The sequence below is a fragment of the Prionailurus viverrinus genome, chromosome E3, assembly GCF_022837055.1.
Source record: "Prionailurus viverrinus isolate Anna chromosome E3, UM_Priviv_1.0, whole genome shotgun sequence".
Taxonomy (NCBI): domain Eukaryota; kingdom Metazoa; phylum Chordata; class Mammalia; order Carnivora; family Felidae; genus Prionailurus; species Prionailurus viverrinus.
Genome location: NC_062576.1, coordinates 11,621,935 through 11,643,752, shown reverse-complemented (window position 1 = coordinate 11,643,752; position 21,818 = coordinate 11,621,935). Strand labels below are relative to the sequence as shown.

Sequence of the window (21,818 nt, the reverse complement as noted above, 5' to 3'; positions counted from 1 at the left end):
ATAAAATAAGTCTGAAGGAAGGCAGGCAGTCCAAGGCCATTGTGGAAAACCCATCAGAAAATCATTAATGTCCAGCCTTCTCCAATGTTTCTATCCCAGCATCCTTAGTGGCTTTTATCCTCATGGACACCCCATAGTCAGAAATAGCTGCAGGAGCGCCAGCCGTCACATCCACGTTTCAGACAGGAAGAAAGAGGATACGGGGTAGGGGGAGAGGCAACAGGGCCCTTTAAAGATCTTTTCCAAATCTTCACCCAGTGATTTCTGCTTCAATCCCATTGGCCACCCCTTTGCTAAGGAGATGGAGAAACAGAGCATTTGGCCAAGCAAAAACTGAGTTTAAAAATATAAGGTGCTAGGGCGCCTGGGTGGCTCAGTCGGTCGAACGTCTGACTCTTGATTTTGGCTCAGGTCATGACCCCAGGGTCGTGGGATTGAGCCTCGCATCGGGCTCCATGCTGAGTCCAGTGGAGCCTGCTTAGGATTCTCTCCCTCTCCCTCTACCCCTTTCCCCCACTCGCTCTCACTCTCTTTCTCTAAAATAAAAAATACATGGTAACTAACTAGGCTTCCTGGGGGAATCATTTCGTAATGTGCAAAAATATCGAATCGCTATGACATACTCCTGAAAGTCATAGGATATTATACACCAATTATACTCCAATTACATCTACGTGCACCCAGTACAGAGTTCCGTTACTAAGAAAGGAGAGATTGGACAGTGCGTAAGCAAGCCACAGTCACCATCCTTGCCCTTGACGCACATTATTTCATGTGAACACCCACAGCTGACCCTGCAAGGCGAGTACCGTTAACGCCCATTTTGTAGAGGAGGCTCAGAAAGTGCCAGGTCCCCCGCCTGGCACAGGACGTTGAGTAAGTGGGTCTGACCCCCAAAGGGAGGGGCTTCACCACTGAGCTCGCCGGCACAGGCCTGGCAGCAAGGACAGGGCAGGGGCACCACCGAGGGATGGGGCGTGTATCACTGGTGGGGAGGCATCCGACCCTGCCGAGCGAGACGGGAGGGCCGAGAGCTGGGGGAAAAGGGCGAGCACTGCGCCTCCCCCCCCCCCCCCCCCCCCCCCCGGCTCGGGTGTGGAGGAAGCCGCCGGAGCTGAGCCGCCCGCGGTGCTGGAGCCCCAGGCGCTGCCGCCCAGAAGAGACCAATGTCCGTCTGCGTCGCTGTTCCAGCCCTGGTGCCCACGGAGCGTCCCGCCGTATCGTCAGGTCAGTGAACGGATGAGCAAACCAGCAATTGAAATAATAAGATGACTCGCAGCCTGCTTGCTGCCTTCTTCAGATGTCACTTCCTTTTGAAAAGGGGGGGGGGGTGTGCCTGGGGGGCGCAGTCGGTTAAGCACCTGACTCCTGGTCTCGGCTCAGGTCATGATCTCATGGTTTGTGAGTTGGAACCCCGTATCAGGCTCTGCGCTGATGGCACTGTGGAGCCTGCTTGGGATTCTGTGTCTCCTTCTCTCTGCCCCTTCCTCGCTTGTCCTCTCTCTCTCTCTCTCTGTCTCGTAAAGTAAAAATATTTTTTTAAAAAATAGACCATTCTGACTCAAATTCTGGTTGTCCCAGATCAGGGACCACAAGTGCTGATAAAACAGAGGGGGCGCCTGGGTGGCTCAGTCAGTTGAGCGTCCGACTTCGGCTCAGGTCACGGTCTCCCAGTTCATGAGTTCAAGACCCGTGTCGGGCTCTGGGCTGACAGCTCGGACCCTGGAGCCTGCTTTGGATTCTGTGTCTCCCTTCCCTCTGCCCCTCCCCTGCTCACACTCTGTCTCTGTCTCAAAAATAAATACACATTAAAAAAAATTTTTTTTTTGAAAAAAGCATAGAGGCACACAGCAGATCTATGGCCTCTGGATGACTAGAGGTGCATTTTATAATTTTGGCAACTATTTAAATCTGCATGTTGCAGTCCATAATTTTTTATCCATCTGCAGCTGTCAATGTATTTGGTCCATATAAGTAAGATAAGGAGTCTCCATGTTGCTAAGGCAAGTGTTGCATTATGATTGATTGATTGATTGATTGATTGACTGATGGCTGGTTGTCCTCCCAGATTCCAGCAGGTGGGTAGGAGGTACTCAGCCACCAACAGGAAAGATGCCCCAAGTCTCCCCAAATCCTTGACCCTGGTTCAAGATATTCTACTGCATTACTCCCTCAAACCACTACCATTTTTTTAAAGGCACCAGTTAACAACTCCTCTGGAACAGACAGCCTGGGAAGTCCAGCCCTTCAGCTCTGTGACATCCCCCTCAAAAGGGAAAGAATCCCTCGGACCCCCAGGTCCCCCTCCATCTCGTGATAAGCGACTGCACTGAGGCTCTGGGCGTTCCGAGGGGGGCAGGAGGGGTGACTTTGGAGCCTGCAGCTCTGAAAGGGGACCCAAGGTAACTGGTGGGCCACACCTGGAACAGAGGGCAGCTGAGGGGTCTGGACAGAAAGGCAGTAAAGCTTCTAGAAGCAGAGCGGGGGCCACAACAACCCTGCTGCCCTCTGCAGCCGCTGAGAAGCCTGAAGAATGTGGCATCCCTGAAGGGGGCCCACGATGCTTTGCTTCCGGTTTTCCTACTTATCTGCACTTTTGTCTCAAATTGCGGGGTTAAAGACACATATGCTAATCAGTTCATTAACATTCCGATTTCTGTTACTCACCTCCCTGGAGATTCTGATGCACTGAGTCCCAGGGGCCCTGGAACGGGCATTTTCAACAAGATGAGGTGGTGATTTTGTTGCAATGAGAAACACCGCCTTACCCTCTCCGTCAACTCATTACGACTTGTCAGTTGTGCTTTTCTGCCTTTGCACGACCTCTAAGACCCAGCCCCGGGTGGGGAGGCCGGCCTGGAGCACGTCCCCAGGGAGCACGGAGGAGGAGGCAGCCACACGCTGCGGACAGAGGTGCAGTTAAATCCGGAAGAGGCGGGGTGGCTGCACGGAACTGTGAACCGGAAGCACGCAGAGAGTTCTGAAGTCGAGGGCAGGCCCGATGGGTCGTGGGTGACCCCGCCCCATCTGTTCCCATTTCCAGCTGCTCTTGGGTTGAGCCGATGCCTACCTCTCTATAAGCCCTTCTGACAGGGGCCAGCTCCGTCCAGTTTTCTTCCAGGGGCTGGCTCTCCAACCCCATCCCAGTTGCCACCCAGTCTGACCTCTCTGCTCCCCTGAGGCTGGGAGCACGGACACAGAAACCCTCCCAGCCCTGAGGACTGTGGCCCTTGGGGGCCGCTGCACCTGCCGGCACTGATGGAGCCTCCTGTCCTCCCTGGAATGTCCCGAAATCCATCAGAGTGCAGCCTCAGCCACTACAGCACGAAGACCGTGCGTTAGCCCGTCTGGCTGGGGTGGGGGGCGTGGGGGGCTCTGCTCCCGTCCTCCTACTCTTACACCTTGACACACGAGCATCCTGCCCCGGACATGTGGCCACATCCATGCCCACGCCCCAGCGTCTGTTTCCGTGCCTGGCTCACTATGGTATTTCCAGCCTCTCCGGGTGCCTGCACCTGACCGACCTGCAGCACGCAGGATCGCTCCCCACGTCTCAAAACTCTTAAGCTGACTCCCCCTGCCCCAGGTCCCTCTCACCTCACCGGAAGGTCTCCCTCCCTGCTCCGCGTATCTGCTGCAGGCTCAGTCAACTGTCCTGCCTCAGTATGATCATCCTCAATCCCCTCTACAGTCACAGGGACCACACACGTGGACTACGATGTATCGACGTTGTAAACTAGAGCGTAAACTCCAGGAGGGCAGGGACCTGCTCCAAGCAGGCCACTTCTGCCACCCCAGCATCCCCCAAGTGCCCCGCCACAGACACTTAGTAAATATTTGTTGGATGTGAAATAAATTCTTTAAAGGCCTCTCCAAAAATTAACTTAATCCTCACAGGAACCCCGTTGTGGTCATTTACTTTTGAGAGGGAGAAAGAGCACGAGCGGGAGAGGGCCAGCGAGAGGGGGACAGAGGGTCTGAAGAGGGCTCCAGGCTCTGTGCTAAAAGCAGCGAGCCCGATGCGGGGCTCGAAATCACAAACCGCAAGATCATGACCTGAGCCAAAGTCAGACACTCAACCAACTGAGCCACCCAGGTGTCCCATTCTTTTTTGTATGGAGGAAAAAAAACAAAGTTAGGTAACTTGTAGACACAGCACAGCAAGTGAACAGCAGAGCTGGGATTCCAACCCCAGACAGCCAGAGGTCAGAGCCCAAGCTTCTTTAACCAAACTGCCTCTTCACAAGGCCAAGACAGGGTCACCTGCACTGCCCTGAGGCCCAGGACAGTGTCTAGTCTATTTTACAGATTGTATCAGCGAGCTATGGCTGCGTAACAAATTTCTCCGAAGCTTAACAGCTGAAAACAAACATTGATCATCTCAGGTTCTGTGGGTCAAGAATCCTAGCACAGCTCAGCTGGTTCCTGTGGCTCAGGGTCTCTCAGAAGACTGTGACCAAGCTGTCAGCAGGGGTAGAATTCACTTCCAAGCTCTCTCCCATGGTTGCGGGCAAGAGGCAATTCCTCAAAGACTGTTGGTCAGAGGGCCTCAGTTTCTCCCTGGCTGTTGCCCAGAGGACACCTGTGATTCCTTCCTACATGCGCCTCCCATGGGGCAGCTCCCAACGTGGCAGCTGGCTTCACCAGAGCAACTGAGAAGAACCAGAGAAAGTGGGAATGGGGCAGAAATCACAGACTGTCTGTAACCATATTTGCCTGCTAGGGCCGCCGTTGCAAATACCACAGAAACGCATCGTCGCGGTTCCGGAGGCTGACAGCTCCAGATCAAGGTGTGAGCCGGGCTGGTTTCTTCCAAGGGCTGCGAGGAGAATCTGTTCCATGCCCCCCCACTGGCTTCTGGTGCTTTGCTGGCAATCTTTGGGGTTCCTTACCTCATCGACCCATCACCTCACCTCTTCCTTCATGTTCACCTCGGGCTCCCCTGTGAGTATGTCTGCCTCTGTGTCCATAGTCCTCATTTGTATAAGGACACCAGTCCTACTGGATTAGAGCCCACCCTAACGACCTTCTCTTTACCTGACCTTGTGTGCAAAGACCCTATTTCCAAAGAAAGACACTACGTTCTGTGGAACCTGGGGGTAAGCCTTCATCATACCTTTATGTTTCTGGGGGGAGGGGGGCACAGGGGGACACAAATGAACCCCTAAGAGTACCCCAATCTTGGCAGTGACACCCCAGAGTCTATTTATTAGAAGAGAGTCACGAGGTCCGGCCCGCACCCCGTGGCTCCAGTGATCGCCATTTTCTGACACAGCCACACGTGTCCGTAAACATTACATGAACGAGTAATCCACCTACTGTGCTTCGGCTGGAATTGTTTGCGTATTTACTTCTCTCCCCGCCCCAGCCTGTGGGCTTCCGGGAAGCAAGAACCATGCCAGATTCATCACTAGAACATTCTAATACCTAATACGAGACGTGATAGGTACCCAGTCAATATTTATTGAATACATAAATAAACAAGTGAATGAATGCGAAGCAGATAATGTTTCTCTTTGTCAAAGGGAGCAATTACTTCTAAACTCTGTATCAGGAGAGCATCACAACAAGCCATTGCCATTATGTCTGGGATTAAATGGATTCTCCTCCAGCTTGCCCAATCTTAAGTATCGATCAGAAAACTAAACACTTGTTTATCTAAGGGGAAAAAAAGCAACATCGTCTGCATACAAAGAATTCGCGGGACCAGTCAGATGTCTGATGAGCAGTTTTCCCTGCCATTTAATAAGACTCGCGAGGTACATCTGTTTCAATCACTTTGATCAGAACTGAAAACAACCTCAAACATTCTGCCTAACGCAGCACCTACCTGACAGGTGTGCAGGGAGCGATTATATTGTCTCGTTCCTCCTCCGAAGCATTAATGAGAGACGACGACGACGACGTGACTGGCAGCCTTCGATGCGGTGCCTCAAAGGGCGTGGGGGAGGGAGCAGATCCAGCAAACAGATCCCCACAGAGAAGCCGCTGGATGGTGGGGGCAGAGCCCACGTGGCGGTCCTGACTCGGAGGAGAAATGGGGGCCAAGGCCAGGATCTCAGTTGGGACCTCTTCCGGTCACAGGCCAGGTTCTCAGAACGGGAATCAGGCGCTTGGGTCTGTCTGCAAGAGAGTCAATTTGTCAGATTAAAATAATGACCTACAGGGGGCGCCTGGGGGGCTCACTCGGTTAAGCGTCGGACTCTTGATTTCAGCTCACGTCATGATCTCATAGTTTAGGAGTTTGAGCCCCATGTCGGGCTCTGTGCTGATGGTGCAGAGCCTGCTTGGGATATTCTCTCTCTCTCTCTCTCTCTCTCTGTGTCTCTGCCCTTTCTCAATCTCTCCCTCAAAATAAATACATAAACTTTAAAAAAATAGAATAAAATAAAATAAAATAAAATAAAATAAAATAAAATAAAAATGACCAACAGCACACACATGGGAAGCACCTGTATTATTCTGGGAGGAAGTGTTGTGCCGCGAGGCATGTGTTTGAATCCTGTCCTTGTCCCTTGCTAGTTCTATGATCCAGAGACGTCTGCCTGAGCCTCAGTCTCTCCAACGGTAAAACAGGGACATGGTCCTCACAGTAAAGTGTTGTGGATGTCAGCCCGTTATAACATCCGCGAAGGAGCCCAGCACAGCCCCCGGCTCACAGGCGGGTCTCAGAATACGCTGGGTCAGTCAGCTTCCTTGCTGCGTCGGTCAAGCTGAGCATCGGCTTGGAAAGTAGCTCAACAGTGATTTCTAAATAACTATTTTCTGGGCCAAATGACTAGAGAGAAATCGGCGTGTCTGTTCCATAGAGCTGTGTCTTAACCTTGCTGCTGTGGTTTCTCAAGCTACGTCCTTTGGGCATATGTGTGTGTGTGTGTGTGTGTGTGTGTGTGTGTGTGTGTGCGTTTGCATGAACATGGATATGCGTGCATGCATGCGTGTCCATGCGTACTCACATTTGCACACACACGTGTGTGTGCTCAGTTCCCAGAACTCCAGTGATTACCTGTGATGTCAGAGACTTTGATAAAGTATTTATAAAAGCAGGGCAATTGGGGGCACCTGGGTAGCTCATTGGGTCAAGTGTACGATTCTTGATCTCACCCCAGGTCTTGATCTCAGGGTCACGAGTTCAAGCCCTGTGTTGGGCTCCATGCTGGGCGTGAAACCTCCTTAAAAAACAACAAAAAATAAAAAAGCAAGGCGATCAGGAGTCTCTAGGGGTTCCATTCAACCCACTAGATAGAAAAAATCATCTGCTTTATCCATCGTTCGTGAAGCATATAGTGCAGCGCTTAAGAGCACGCACTGTTTCCCAAGGGCCCGAGTTTAAATCTCTGCTCTGCCACTCTGTTTGTGGGACCGCTCCTCTGTGACTTGCTTTCCACATCTGCAAGCTAGAAATAGCAACAGGCCGCCTCCTAGGGTCTCCGTGAGGACTCGGTGAATTAGGCTTTAGCAGAGGCATCCTGGTCCCCACGTAGCCGTGTCCCGCTCTGCGTGGAGGAGTCGGGGCAGAGCACTGTCTGTGTCCCTTCAACGTGCGTTTGGGGAGAGCCATTTCCGTGGCACCCAGGGCACAAGCAGGGCAGGTTTGGCAGATGAAAATGAACCGATGAGTAAATGCAAAGAATTGCACCTGCTGTTAACAGAGTCCACGGAGAAAGGGAAAGACCAGTCTAGGTGTTAGCTCTTAATAGACGGACGCTAAGTATTTGGAAAGGGGGAAACTATTGGAAAGTGATCCCCTCTGTCTTTCGGCTGGGCCTTCGGATGTTCTCACGCTGAGCAGGGATGAATGTTTACGGAGACGGGGAAAGAGCTGTCCCCGGCAGCGCACTAGAAGCCCGAGCGCCAGCCGGCTTCCCCGTCGTGCCCGAGACGTGTCTGCTCCCCACAGGACGCCCACAGGGCCCAAGACCCAGGGGCAGCTGTGCCCTTCTGACCGCCCCCAGTGCAAAACTCCCTGCAAATGCCTCCTTCCTCATCTTGTCAAAATCCACCTCCTGCGTGACTGGGAAGCTGTCAGTGTGATCTATAACCCCCAGGCAGGCCTGGAATATGAGCTAAATTGCCTGAGTCACTAGCAATGATAGAGTCATTCTGCAGGAAATTGGAAATCAATTCTTGTCATCACTGTACAGAGCTCCTTTATCAAGAGATCCAGCTCACCACGGAATGTAACCAAGAAGGACTTAAAGGCTGATAGGGCAACAACAACGGGAAAGGGGTGTGTGTGTGTGTGTGTGTGTGTGTGCGTGTGTGTGCGTGTGTGTGTGTGCGTGTTTATCCAAAAACGTATCAACATCCAAGGACAGTGCCAAGACCCCTCCGGCCGGCAGAAGAGCTCGAACTTGGCGTCCAGTGGATGGAGACGTTGCATCCTACATGCGCACCTGCTCTAAAGTCACTCGAAAATGAAGTGCTGTTTCTGGAGCCCGTGGCAGGCCCTCTTCCACAGCGGACCACGGGCCACCGCCTGCGCGGTGCTGGTGCAAAACAAAGCACCTGATAACAACGCTGCCTCTTTTGCAGGGTGCTCGGGGACACCCCGACGGAATTCCCAGCACGCTGTCCCAACGGACGGCACCGAGGGTTGTGGCGTGCTTTTGATTTCCGGTGGGCTTGGCTTGCACCGTGCGGTTGTTCTGTACTTTGAGAGGCGACAGGGTCTGAAAAATTATCCAAAAGACCTGAATCCAGGTTCTGCCTTTTCTATATATATGTGTATATATATATATATATATATATATATATATATACACACTCACATATATAATAGAGAAAGAGGCGACAGATTTCTCCGAATCTCATTTTTCTGTATTGTTTATAAAATACGGAGCATAGCACACTGGAGAGTGAGCACACACGGTGAGTTTACATAGGGAGAAGCACCACGTAAATTTACAAGGCTACGCAATGAGCGGCTCTCACACTGACGCAGACAGACAGCCTTCAGACCAACGTGCGAACTGTGAGCCCCACGGAGGTGAAACGACTTGCCTAAAACTAGTTGGTGTCGAAAACTAAAAGCAATAGCTAACGTTGAGTTCAGGTGAGAGAACACTTGCTCATCCAGAACAAGCAGAGGGAAGCAGGGTGGGGGGACGGACAAAACGGCGGAAGGAGGCAGGGAGATGCCGGCTTCTGTTCTAGAAGGAGCAGGGTCACGGGGATGGAAGACTGCACAGGGAATGCAGTCGATGGCATCGTGATAGCGTTGTGTGGTGACAGACCGCAGCTACATTTGTGGAGAGGATAGTATAATGTAGAAACTTGTCGAATTGGGGCGCCTGGGTGGCTCGGTTGGCTGAGCGCCTGACCCTTGGTTTTGGCTCAGGTCGTGATCCCAAGGTTGTGGGATCGAGTCCCATTTTGGGCTTTCTGCTGAGCGTGGAACTCGCTTAAAATTCTTTTGCTCTCTCTCGCTCTCTCTCTCTCTCTCTCTCCCTCTGCCCCTCTCCCCAGCTAGTGCACTCTCTCTAAAAATTAAAAACAAAAAAGTTGTGGAACCTGAAACTAATGTTAACGTTGTGTGTCAGCTACACGTGACTTAAAAAATAAAATAAAATAAAAATGTTTACTCATCCACAATGGATTTTTGGAACAAGGATCCAAAAAGTCCTCATGGCGCGCCTGGGTGGCTCAGTCGGTTAAGCGTCTGACCCTTGATGTCTGCTCAGGTCACGATCTCATGGGTTCAGGAGATCGAGCCCCACATTGAGCTCTGTGCTCGCAATGTGGAGCCTGCCTGGGATTCTCTCTCTCCCTCTCTCTCTCTCTGTCCCTCCCCCACTCATGCATGCTCCCTCTAAATAAATAAATAACTTTAAAAAATAATAAAAATCAAAAGTTTCCTCCTTCTAAGGAAGGCATGTGGGGAGCATTAGGTAAGAACTCACAAATTAGGGAGTCGTGACCTGGCACTCTTCTGCACTGGGACTTACTCCTGGTTTGCAGAGACCTCTGGGTGCCCAATCTGACTGGGAGTCCTTTCAGGAAGGAGGCGACACCCATATTCTTGAGCGTCCGCGTGCTATGCTATGGATTAGGACCATCGAGGGATGCCCAAGAAATCTTGGAGGAGGAGGAGGAGGAGGCGAATGGTAACGCAGTGTTTCAATTCCTCATTAAATGCAAATACTTGTAGGTCTAGTGGAGAGGCCAGGGCTAAAGGTCTCAAATTCGGCAGACGGCATGGCCTGACTGCGGTCAGTCACGTAGGTACCAACCCCAAAAGCTGTGACCACATGGTTGTGCATGATGCCGGGGTCTCAGCCATGCAGCTGGAAGAAAAAGAGACCAGTCCGCCCTGGGAGGGTTAACCGAGGCCCAGGGGACAAGGTCCAGGGCTGTGGTGAACTGCAAAGTGCTTCAGGAGAGCACAGAGATCCAAGGGAACCCATCCAGGGGGCAGGACCCTGCTGAACGAGGCCGAGCAGAGGTGACACTCAGAGTCTGGAGGCAGCGTCTTCCTCATCCCCAGCGTTACCACTCCCAGCCCACAGCCCAGGTCCGTGAGGGAAGCCCAAGGGCGAGGGCAGTGGTAATAAAGAATGCGGTTCAAGGCGCCCGGGTGGCTCAGTCGGCTCAGCGTCCGACTTCGGCTCAGGTCATGCTCTCGCGGTCGGTGAGTTCGAGCCCCGCGTCGGGCTCTGTGCTGACAGCTCGGAGCCTAGAGCCTGCTTCCGATTCTGTGTCTCCCTCTCTCTGCCTCTCCCCTGCTCTTTCTCTCTCTCTCTCTCTCTCTCTCTCTCTGTCTCTCAAATAAATAAACACTTAAAAAAAAAAAAAAAGAACCTGGTTCCATTTTTGATGTTACACTCACGTTCCTCTTCCTGCTTCTGCCCCGCATCGGGGCACTGGGATGAGAATGCCCGGGTCCTCCCCGCTCCGGCACAGGTGGGAAGATCAACCCACAGACGCACAGGAGTTCTCACTCCGTCCCACCCCCTGACCGCCTTGCGGGGGACTGAATCGAGTCCCTCCCAAAATTCATAACCCCCCAGGGTGATGCTATTTGGAGGGGAGGTCTTTGGGAGGTGATGCGGTCAGGAAGGTGGAGCCCCCCGTGAATGGGATTCACGACCTTGTAAAAGAGACCCCACAGAGCTCCCTCGCCCCTTCCGCCCCGTGAGGACACCCCCAGGAGATGATTGTCCCCGAGCCAGGAAGCAGGGTCTCACTCCCAGCACCTCGGTCTTGGACCTCCCAGCCTCCAGAGCTGTGCGAGGAAATTTCTGTCGTTCGAGCCACCCAGTGTGTGACGTCCTGTACCCGACTGTCACCACCCAGGCTGGCCAGGACACCACCATAAAACCCCTGAGCCGGTCGTCTCACATGCCATTGCCAGAGCAGATACTGCCCCCAGAAGGCCTCATGAGGGGATCGGTAAGTCCTTTTACATTCTCTTAGTACACCCATGGCACCCTCAGTCTCAAAATCGGAGCCAAATCTGGGGAGCGGATGGGTCCATCCCACCTTTGCGGAGTGGCTACAAGGTGAAAAGTCCCAGCGACGATGCCTGACCCCCATAGTCCAACAAGCTAGGACGTATGGCCCGGAAACTTGAATTCAAGTCAGAGATTTCTAGCCAGACTGACAGGGAGCAGAGGGCAGGAAAGACTAACCTCGAAATGCTACGTAAAAAACCCTCAGCTCCCACAAGACCAATGCCTGCCCCCACCCTCTGGTGCTCCAGGGCTGATTCAGGCATCTGCAGGGCTGGGTCTACAAGAAGAAGGATGCATGCCTCCCCCAGAAGGGGCCAAGGAAAGCAGGGGCTGATTCAGCACAGCGTGTTCATTTAAAGAAACTCCCCCTCGAGGGAAAACCTGGGCTCTGCAATGCAGTCATGCTGTAAGCTGAGCAGAAACCGTAGGTTGGCTTCCCCTGACTATTCCCGGTCCTGGGTTTCTTCCCTCCCTCTATTTCAGAAAGCTAAACTGTTTTCCATCTTGAGTCTCCACTTCAGCTAAGAATGACGCAGTGACATAGCTCTGGACAAGGAGACAGACACAGAAATTTTCTAGGGACGCCGGCTCCTCCAGGTCCAAAGGAGGAAGCCCACCAAGAAGAAATCCCTTCCTCCTTCTTTCCGCCTGGAATGCAGGTGCAGAGCGGTGAAGTGCAGCAGCCACATTGTGACCACGAGGACGGAAGACGTGTGCCAGGGATGATGCAGCAGAATGATGGAAGGACCTGAATCCTCCCCGGATTGCTCTGTGAGCTCCTGATTACGTGGGGGAAATACACGCTGGGCTTGGTTAAGCCACTCCGGTTGATTTTCTCTTACTCACAGGCACGCTTGAGTAAAACTTCTGGCACATCAGCAAAGCTGGAGGAGAAATCCACTGATGGTCAAGGGCGGAGGCTTAAGCATCAGCCCTGACAGACCTGAGCCTGTGCCCCATCTCTGACTTCTTACCAGCTGGGGGGGCTTGGGCAGGCTCTTATCTCTCTACCCTTCGTTTCTTCCTCGGAAAAGTGGATGTGATAAGAGTGCCCTTGTCAGATAAATACAAACTTAAAGGCAGAGAGGGCAGGCCCAGGGCTTGGCACAGAGTAAGGCCGCAGTAAATGTGGATTAATCCAGTAGAACTGGTTGTTTGAACACGGTCAGTGCCCCATCTTTCTTGGAGGAACAATTACAGATAAACTAACTGTACCATTTCTCTCTTCTACTTTTCAGCCATTCCGGGGCTGCTGTCACGTGCTGCTGTGATTTTCCTGTTCAGAGGCCAATGGGTCACATAAATGGATCTCAAAAGATTCGCTGAGAGAGAGACTGAAACTGTCAGCTGTGACTCCTTCCTTAAAACTAACAGCAGAGACAGGTCTTTAAAAGGACTTTAAGTGTGTCCCAAGAGGAGTGTCAGGATCAAGCCCCTGTGTTCTTAGAGATGCTGGACTGGGCCGGTTTTCCACTTAGGAAACAGAGAGGGAAATCTGAGGGGCAAAATATCAGAGAATCCTTCCCCGGAACTCTCTTGATAAATCTTTCTAGCCGATAATTGAGGCTTGCCTTCTGTAATGAGCACTGAGCTTTAAATGCAAATCCACTGGAGACAGAAGATACATGAAGTTCAATTCTCTTTAAACTATAGATGACTGGCATCCGGGTATTTCCAGAAAGCAGGGCTTCAATGCATCGGGGCCTTTCCAGAAAGAAGTGGCAGAAAAGACTAAACGTGAGTGCAGAAAGAGGAGGCCAGGGGCCCAATAATATACTTGGTAATGTTCACAATTTCGCCAGGAGCCAGTCCTCCATATGGATGCCATAACGAACCCCGAATAATGCCTTCTGTCCCCATAGGGGACAAGCCTGAGACTCACTCCTTCCTTCTCACCCAGAGATCACCAGCCAGTTGGGCTCCAAAAGAGCCACTGGAAAATGAACAAGTCAGGAGACAACAGATGCTGGCGAGGATGTGGAGAAACGGGAACCCTCTTGCCCTGTTGGTGGGAATGCAAACTGGTGCAGCCGCTCTGGAAAACAGTGTGGAGGTTCCTCAAAACATTAAAAATAGACCTACCCTACGACCCAGCAATAGCACTGCTAGGAATTTACCCAAGGGATACGGGAGTACTGATGCGTAGGGGCACTTGTACCCCAATGTTTATAGCAGCACTCTCAACAATAGCCAAATGATGGAAGGAGCCTAAACGTCCATCCACTGACGAACGGATAAAGAAGTTGTGGTTTATCTACACAACGGAGTACTACGTGGCAATGAGAAAGAATGAAATATGCCTTTTGTAGCAACGTGGATGGAACTGGAGAGTGTGATGCTAAGTGAAATAAGTCATACAAAGAAAGACAGATACCATATGGTTTCACTCTTATGTGGATCCTGAGAAACTTAACACTAGACCATGGGGGAAGGGTTGGGGGCGGGGGGGGGGGGAGTTACAAACAGACAGGGAGGGAGGCAAACCGTAAGAGACTCTTAAAGACAGAGAACAAACTGAGGGTTGATGGGAGTGGGGGGGAGGGGAAAGCGGGTGAAGGGCATGGAGGAGGGCACCTGTTGGGATGAGCACGGGGTGTTGTATGGAAGCCAATTTGACAATAGATTATATTAAAAAAAAAAAAAAAAAAAAAGAGCCATTGGATTCCCACCAGGAAAGTGCCCAGTCACCTCCAAAACACAAGGCGCAGTGAGGTCCACCTTGGGACCCTCACAGTAGAGCTGGCCCATGGGTGTGTTGTGGGCCGCGGACCCCACATCCAAGGCCATCCACAGCTGGCTGCATGATGAGGTCCCCCGAGGCCATGTGGCTCTGTCGGTTGGGCAGGTGGGGCTGGAATGCTGGAGCATTCATGGACCCTCTGGTAAACCCCAATCCGGGCCTCCAAGCTCTGGCCCATGAGGCAAGCCTCTCCCCTCCCGAGGGAAGGAATGAAAACACAGAAAAGCAGAAATCCTCTCTCTAAAGCCGGGATGTGGGTGCACGCCCTTCCCCCCCGCTACACACACAAATGAAACATGACTTCATTGGACCTTTTCAAGTATGAAACCGTCTGGGCAGATATCATCATCCCAATTAACAGGTGATCAAACTGAGGCTCAGCAGGTTCAAACGTGCCAAGCCCACTAGTAAACGCGGGCCCAAGGCTCTCGGGAACGTCCACTCTGTCTCTCTACGTAACTGCCCTAAATAGCTCCCACATGCTCCTCACGGGAGATCATGAGGCCACCTGGCCCCTCAACAACAGCCAGGAGGAGGCTTTACATTTTTAGTTAAGGGCGGAGATGCCTTCAATGGTTCCTGAAAGCCCTTCTCTGGATGAAAAAGAATCTGGTTGGCGAGCCTGCCCTACAGATGGCCGCGGCTAAATGGCTAACAGCTTCGGTCCCGCGTCTGATGGGAAGCCGTGTAGAAAAACAAAGAGATCTTTCCACTTTGAAGGCACCGGCCCGGCTTCGGCACATTCTTTTGCGCCGCTACTCAGGATGTGTGCGATGCCCCCCCCTCGATAATTTTTAGTTGTGTTGTCCTCCGGGATCTTTGAAGTTTCTCTTATGGAGAAAACATTGTCTTCGGTTGTGGGCTTTAAAAGGAATAAATAAATAAGGCGCAATATGGGAGCCTTATGATCTTAAGTCTCGCAGCTCGTAAATACTTGTGCAGAAGTGCTAGCCAGGCCTGTAAGGACTTTGCCTTGTTGTCCGGGAGAAATTAAAGCCCCTCGCGGCATGACCCGGCTACCACGGCTCCTTTGCCAGGAGAAGGAAGCATTCACTGCCCTTGCCAAGGCCTCCAGGACTCTCCTGGAAGGAAGCCGGGGCGGGGGGGGGGGGGGAGTGGGCAGGAAAGAAAGAGGCTGAGGTCAAGGCCACTTCCCCATCAGCTGGAAGGTCCAGACTCATCTGAGAATCAAGGCAGCGCATAGCATCTCCGCCCCCCCATTTCCTCCCAAACACCACCCTCCTCCGGCTTCTCTGAAATCCTATCTTGCATCCAGTTGCAAAAGTTACCTTTTTCAGATGCCACTCCTGAATCAGCACCCCCTTTCCAGGAAGCTTGCCAGCCTCTCAATGGCCCATTGTGTCCACTGGAAACCCTCGGAGCCCAGACCGGAGTGCCTTGTCACTTGCCTCCGTGCAGAACCGACCCACTGTGGCTGCCTTGTGAGGGGCCAGCCTCCCCCGGCCTCTGTCACACGTCACGCCCTGCCACTGAGTTTCCAGTACCCTCCTTGTCCCAGAATCTTCAAGGGCTTCTTCCACCGCTGCGTTTACAAAAATGGTGCCTTTGGCTTGGGGGGGGGGGGGGGGGTGGCGGGGGGGAGCGGTCAGGGAGACCTGAGTTCAAATCCCGTCCCTGACACTCCATGACGGCTCACGCCTTTGGCATGGAGTGATTTACGAGAACTAAAACCAATATATAGCACACGTAGAACTTCACACCTGACACAGAGGAAGCACTATGACGCCATGTCTGGGTGTAGAGGCAAAGCGTTAGTTGAATGTGTATCTGTTGGCTGTTCCTTTTGGTAACGGTGCTTAAATGCACACAATATACATATTTTGAAGATGCGCAAGCAACCCCTTTCCCCACAAGCACCCTGTCCCCACTCACCTGACATCCCTCCCGTGCCTTTTTCCTTTCTTCCCAAGAAGGCTGCCAAATCAGGTGGTGGCTGTCCTTGCTAGCCTGTCTTTACTCCTTTGTTCTGCGTCCCCCATGCGTGCTAACCATCCCTGCCCTACATCGGGGCACTTTAACGGCAAGGCACGCAGAATCGATGCCACACTCATCACAGGGCAGAAAGAGGAGTGTGGGAGCGTGGTGGGTATTAGGTCCGGGAACTTCATCCCAGGAGCTAGGACCCAAGAGATCATCACGAAGCCTGGCTTGTCCCCCAGGGGGGACATGCCAGCTGGCAGGCTGATAGGGCCTGCCAATAATCAGTGCTTGGGAAAATAAAGAAATGAAGGAACAAAGAAATGGATCGCCAAAATCTGGATCTTGCAGATCACAATGGCCACGTTCGACTTCTGAGCAACCCAGAGACATGTTCAGCCGACCAGATATTATCCAGGTACCTTGAAAGGTGAAGGTCAGGTTCCTTCAGGGAACTTCTCCCTGATAATGTCTGGCGGGAGGTTTGCTCACAGGGGATAGTGGGGGCTCGGGAGGACTGCCACCAAGGAGAGGTCAAGGAGAAGCCATGAAACCAGGAGGTTAGGACACACACCTCTGCCCTCCCCCCCCCCCCCCCAGAGCCAGCAATCCAGGTGACCAGGTCTATGGGGTGTGGTAAGACTCTAGAAGGCGAGGCTCGTGTTGCCATCCGGAGGACGTACGATGCAGTTCGGAGGTTAAATGGAGCTGAGGTTCCAATAACCACCCAGAATTAGCACCACACCTGGAGGAACCCAATTCCAGGCCATTCTATTGGCAGAGAAAGTGCCTTCCATTCACCGTGTAGACCAGCTTAGCAGATGCTAGAACTCATAGAGGGCTTTTTAATGTTTTCTTCCAGGAACAGAATATATCCTACTTACAAAGAAACGCTCAGATGGGACCGATCCCAGCCCCACCTTCTGGAGTAGTTACGAGACTCAGGTCTGCCTAGCCGCCTCCGTGCCCCTGGCTGCAGTGATTGGTGGGTGGAAGGCCACATGACCTGAGCTGAACCAATGGGAGTCATCCTTGGGACTTTGGCTGCAGTTGTGGATGGGTGAGGTTGCTTTCTTTTCCCGAGGATTCCCCAGCTTTACGGACGATGTAAATCCACAGCTGTTGGAGGCCAGCACATGGGGAGAGGCTGCCTGAGAAAGGAACCCACCTGGGGAAAAGTAACCGGGAAATGAAGAAGAGAGAGACTCCCAATGATTCATGGATTGAAACCCTGGATCCAACCATACCTGTAGACCGCATTCATCTCCCTTGAACTTCCCTGGGACACAAGCCAGCAACGTGTCTTTTTTCTTTTAATTTCGGTTTCTGTAACTTATAACTAAAACCATTCAGACTAAAGCACCTGGCTCCCTGGCTCAGGGCCAGGCCGAGGGTTCATTCTTCAAATGTCTTCATTCTTGGACGTTAAGCAGGATTGGGGCAGGCAGGGTGTACATCTGGAGGACGACACCGCACAGAAGAGCCAGCCCCCAAAAGCAGGACAGCGGGAGGGGGCTCACAGCACCTTCCTGTTTACATCCCATTGGCACAGTGAGAAAGATCCAGAATTTAGCAGCAGGCAGACTGTATTCAAGTCTCCATCCTTCCATTTACCAGCCGTGCGACCCGGGCTGCTTACTTAATCACCCTAGACCTTCATTTTCCTATCTAAAAAATGGTAACAATAACATCTACCTCGTAGGCTTTTTGTGAAGTTTTAATGAGATCAGGAATATAAAGGACTTGATCCTGTGTCTGGCTCACAGCGGGAGTTTGATAGATGACAGCAATTTTGTCACCGTGGTGTATCTGTCCTCACGCGTTCAGCACTGGGAACAGAACACCATAGATTATTGAAATACGTGCATAAGGTCCTCAGAATTGCATTGCCACTAGTGATTTCAATGTTCCCCTGTTCTCTTCTTTTTTTTTTTTTTTTTCTTTTGTAACCACAGCTGCTAAATTGCCAAGCAACCAAATCTCCCAGAGGGATAGCAAAGGAGGGGAGAAATCACAGTGCTGTAGCCTCTGGGTGGTGAATCCTGGACCCAGGGAGGGCACCCAGAGCTGCCTCCTCTTTTTGGCCGGAGAGTTCAGCACCAAGGGCCCTGCCTCATCCCCGAAGAGAGTTCCTGTTCTCTGCAAGTGACACCTGCAAAGTCCATGCCCAGCTCGGGCACAGAGGCAGTGCGGCATAGAGGCATCCGCGCTGGGTTAGGATTCTGGACACCTGGGTCCTAATGCTGGGTTCACGGTCAACTGTGCTTGGCTGGGCCTCAGTTTCCCCATTTGTAAACTGCGAGTACAAATCAGATCATCTCTAAGGTCCCTCCCGGCTAGGTGCCTCTGAGTTCATGGAGGGCAGCCTTAATTCGGGATCCCTCTATCTGTTTCTAAACCATGCTCCCACCTCAACCTCCCACAAGATATCCCTTGATGGATTCCACTAGGGGTAAGTTTGGATCGAATCTAACACTGACGAGGCACAGAGCTTCTTGGCCTGCAGGGGTGTTCAGATGGCGTGGTTCTCAGAATGCCATCCCCAAACCCACAGCATCAGCGAAGTCACCCGGGAGCCTGTTAGAGATGCAAATCCTCGGGGCCCAATCCGGACCTCCTGGGGGTAGAGCCCAGCAATCTGTGTTTTAACAAGGCCTCGGGGAATTAGCATACACACCACGGCACAGACTGTACAAGACCTATCTTGTCCAACACGATAGCCACTAATCGTGCGATTTTCGCTAATCAGTGAAAATCAAATAAAACTGGACAGTCAACTCCTCGTTCACACCAGTTACATATCAAGTGCTCAGGGGCCACTCGTGGCTGGTGGCTGCCATACTGAACGGTGCAGAAATAGAATATCGCCAACACTGCGGAAGGTTCTGTTGGGTAGTGCTGGTCTAGGCAAGCCTTGCTTCTCGGGTGGGGTCCACAGAACCGGGAGCACTGGTCCCACTGGGAGGTCGTTACAGATGTAGACTCTCCGCCCTACACCAGATCTGCTGGATCAGAACCTAAAGCTTCACAAGACCCCCCCGAGGAATCGCAATGTGTCACAAAGTCTGAGAAGCACAGGTTGAACTATTCAGAACAGAGCAAAGGGGGGCGACCGCCCTAACACTGCCAGCACAGAGTGGAACAGCACAGAGCCCACCAGCATTAGGACAGGACAAATCAGAGCCTCCGTGAAGCCAACGTTGGGATAACCACACATCCCGACAACACAATGGCTTCCAGATGGCTCAGCATTACGATCAGTGCGAATCGCGGGCATCATGGCCTCCTCAATGACAACCACGTTGCTATTTCGATACAAACAAGGTCAAAGCTACATACAGCACACCACAACTGCCGACAGAGGTTACATTACTGCTCTCTGTATCAAAGTCTCCTAGACAGAGGTTACATTATTGCTCTCTGTATCAAAGTCTCCTCCTGACCGCTACTGCCTCCACCTGGGGGGTCCAAACCGGACTTGAAAAAGGGACTTCTCTAGGAACCCATACTCTGAGGAGCAGACACCCTTCAGGACTTACAGCCACGAAGCTCTCGGTGGCTGTGGGGCTTGCCAAGTCTGCCTGCGGTATCTGATGCCCACCAGGACTGAAAGTCACAGCCAACATCACGCTTCTGTGGTTGCCATGGAAAGTCTCCTTGTCAACGTCCCCTGAGCCCAGATGGAGACATCGCTGCTCATCTCGGAGAAGGGCAGCCCACCAGCTTGTTATGCAGAGCCGCTGGGAGGCTGCGGCCCTACCACCAGGAAGGGCTGGCCGTCCCCGAATCCAGCTCTGATGGCACATCCACTGACAAGCCCGTCTCCAGGCTGCCATGCCTCAAGATTACTAATTGGTCTAAGAGAGGTTCCCCAAAGGGGTGCCAATGGCCAAGACGAATGGGTAGCGGCCGTGTCTTCATAGCAACTCTGTGGCTGGTGGCTTTTTCCTGCTCCCGTGGCCTCTCGGCTGCACCCTCCAATATGGCACCTGGTGCCGACAGCACTGGAGTCATGAATCTTCACAAGCCAGCTGATGGCAGGTTGGCAGGGATGGGCGGGCAGCTTTCAGGGGGTCCCAGAGCAGGCCGGGGCTCCTAAGGCCACTGAGCCTCAGACCAGTCGTTGTGAGTCGCCCTGGACCAGAAAGCCCAGATTCCAAGTACCCCCCTCGTTCTCTAGACCCCAGACGGACCCCAGAACCCACATTCCTGCCTTCTTCGCTGATGTACGAACAAGGCCAAAGGCTTTTCCCTCAGCCTCAAGTGACCCTGAACTGAACCTGCGTCTTCAGCTCCAGCCTGCCGTGACAGGTGACGGCAGGAAAAGTGCTTTGGAAGGCGCAGCAGGCCGGGAGTCCAGAGCAGGGTCCGAGTGCCCGCCTGACTGCTGGTGAGGCCTCTGCTCACTCACCAGGGAAGGGGAGGTGGGGAACAAAGTGTCCCGTTACCAGGGCTCTGCGGCCAATCACCCGCAGGGCGTAGCGGTGAGAAACTGCCACTTCTTGTGTTCTCGAACCCTTGGGTCAGATACGAGGACAGAGCACAACAGGACGCCTCATCTCTGCCTCAGCTGGCAGGTTGGGGCTGGAACAGAGGGGCTCCTCCCAGGGCTCTCTCCCCGTGACCTCTTGCGCATACAGGCTCCGGGGTCACCGGATGTCTTACGTGTCAGCTCGGGGTTCCCAGGACACGAGTCGAGAGGCTCCCTGCCTGGGGACCTGCTTTTCCTGCCTTGATGACCCAGTCTCAGGAGTCACCCTGCATCGCTTTCTTGGCATTCGTTGACCGGGCAATGAAGGACACAGTCTGCCCAGCTGCAAGGGGAGGGAAACCACCTCTCAATGGAGAACTGTCAAGGTCACATCCCCAGAACATACATACTGGTGTGGCCATCTTGGGAAAATAGAACCTGCCCCAAGAATCTCTCCCTTAAAGAGGAAATGCAAGGACTGAGAGTCATGATGACTGTAGTCCCTTGGAGAAGACGGCTGCACTCGTGCCCATGCCTTCCACAGGCATCGACCAAGCTCTTTCTTTGTCCTGCACACCACGGGACGCTCTCAAATATCCCCATCCCGCTGGGAGAGGGGCATGTCCCCGAATGCTTCTAATTCCGGGGAGGATGTGACAGGGACAAACAGAGGCATAAACAAGGAGTGGGGTGGCCCATGGACGGACAGGCAGACGGACAAAATAACACGAGCAAAAGCCCTTTGCGAACCATCAAGAGCCAGGATTTGGTGGTAACAGTAACAATGGCAAAAATCCCAGGAAGATGAGAAGACCCTTGAAAATACTCTTTTTTCTCTCTCTCTCTCTCTCTTTTCTCTTTTCACTATTCTTTCCCCAAACCCAAGATCCACTCATTCAATCAGTCAGGCATCTGTCTGACAACGGTTCAGGGAGCCTCTGTTCCACGCTGGACATTATGGGAAACCGCAAGATGAACAAAACAGTCTGGCCCTCGAGCGGGGTAGGGGAGGGGGGGCTGAAACCGCACTTTAAATAACTGACCCAACTGGGGCACAGAAGGAGGAAAGCAGGAAACACCTGCAGGATCATCCCTACCCCCCGCCGGTTTGGGGAAACCAACTCCCACCCCCCGGGGTTGCTGATCTGCCCTTGAAAGCCCCGGGGTAAGCAGAGACCCAGCCTCCTCCTCCGGGAAGGACAGGACGCCAGCCCCC

The 21,818-nt window shown here is 52.7% G+C and overlaps 1 long non-coding RNA gene across 2 annotated transcripts in view; it reads right to left on the bottom strand.

Annotated features, from left to right (window-relative positions):
- LOC125154357 (uncharacterized) overlaps positions 1-21,818 on the bottom strand; it is a 524,152-nt gene that overhangs the window by 409,666 nt on the left and 92,668 nt on the right. For both annotated transcript variants that reach the window (XR_007147773.1, XR_007147774.1), the window contains exon 2: positions 5,831-6,123. This is a non-coding gene — a long non-coding RNA (uncharacterized LOC125154357). The remainder of the gene's footprint in view (positions 1-5,830; positions 6,124-21,818) is intronic.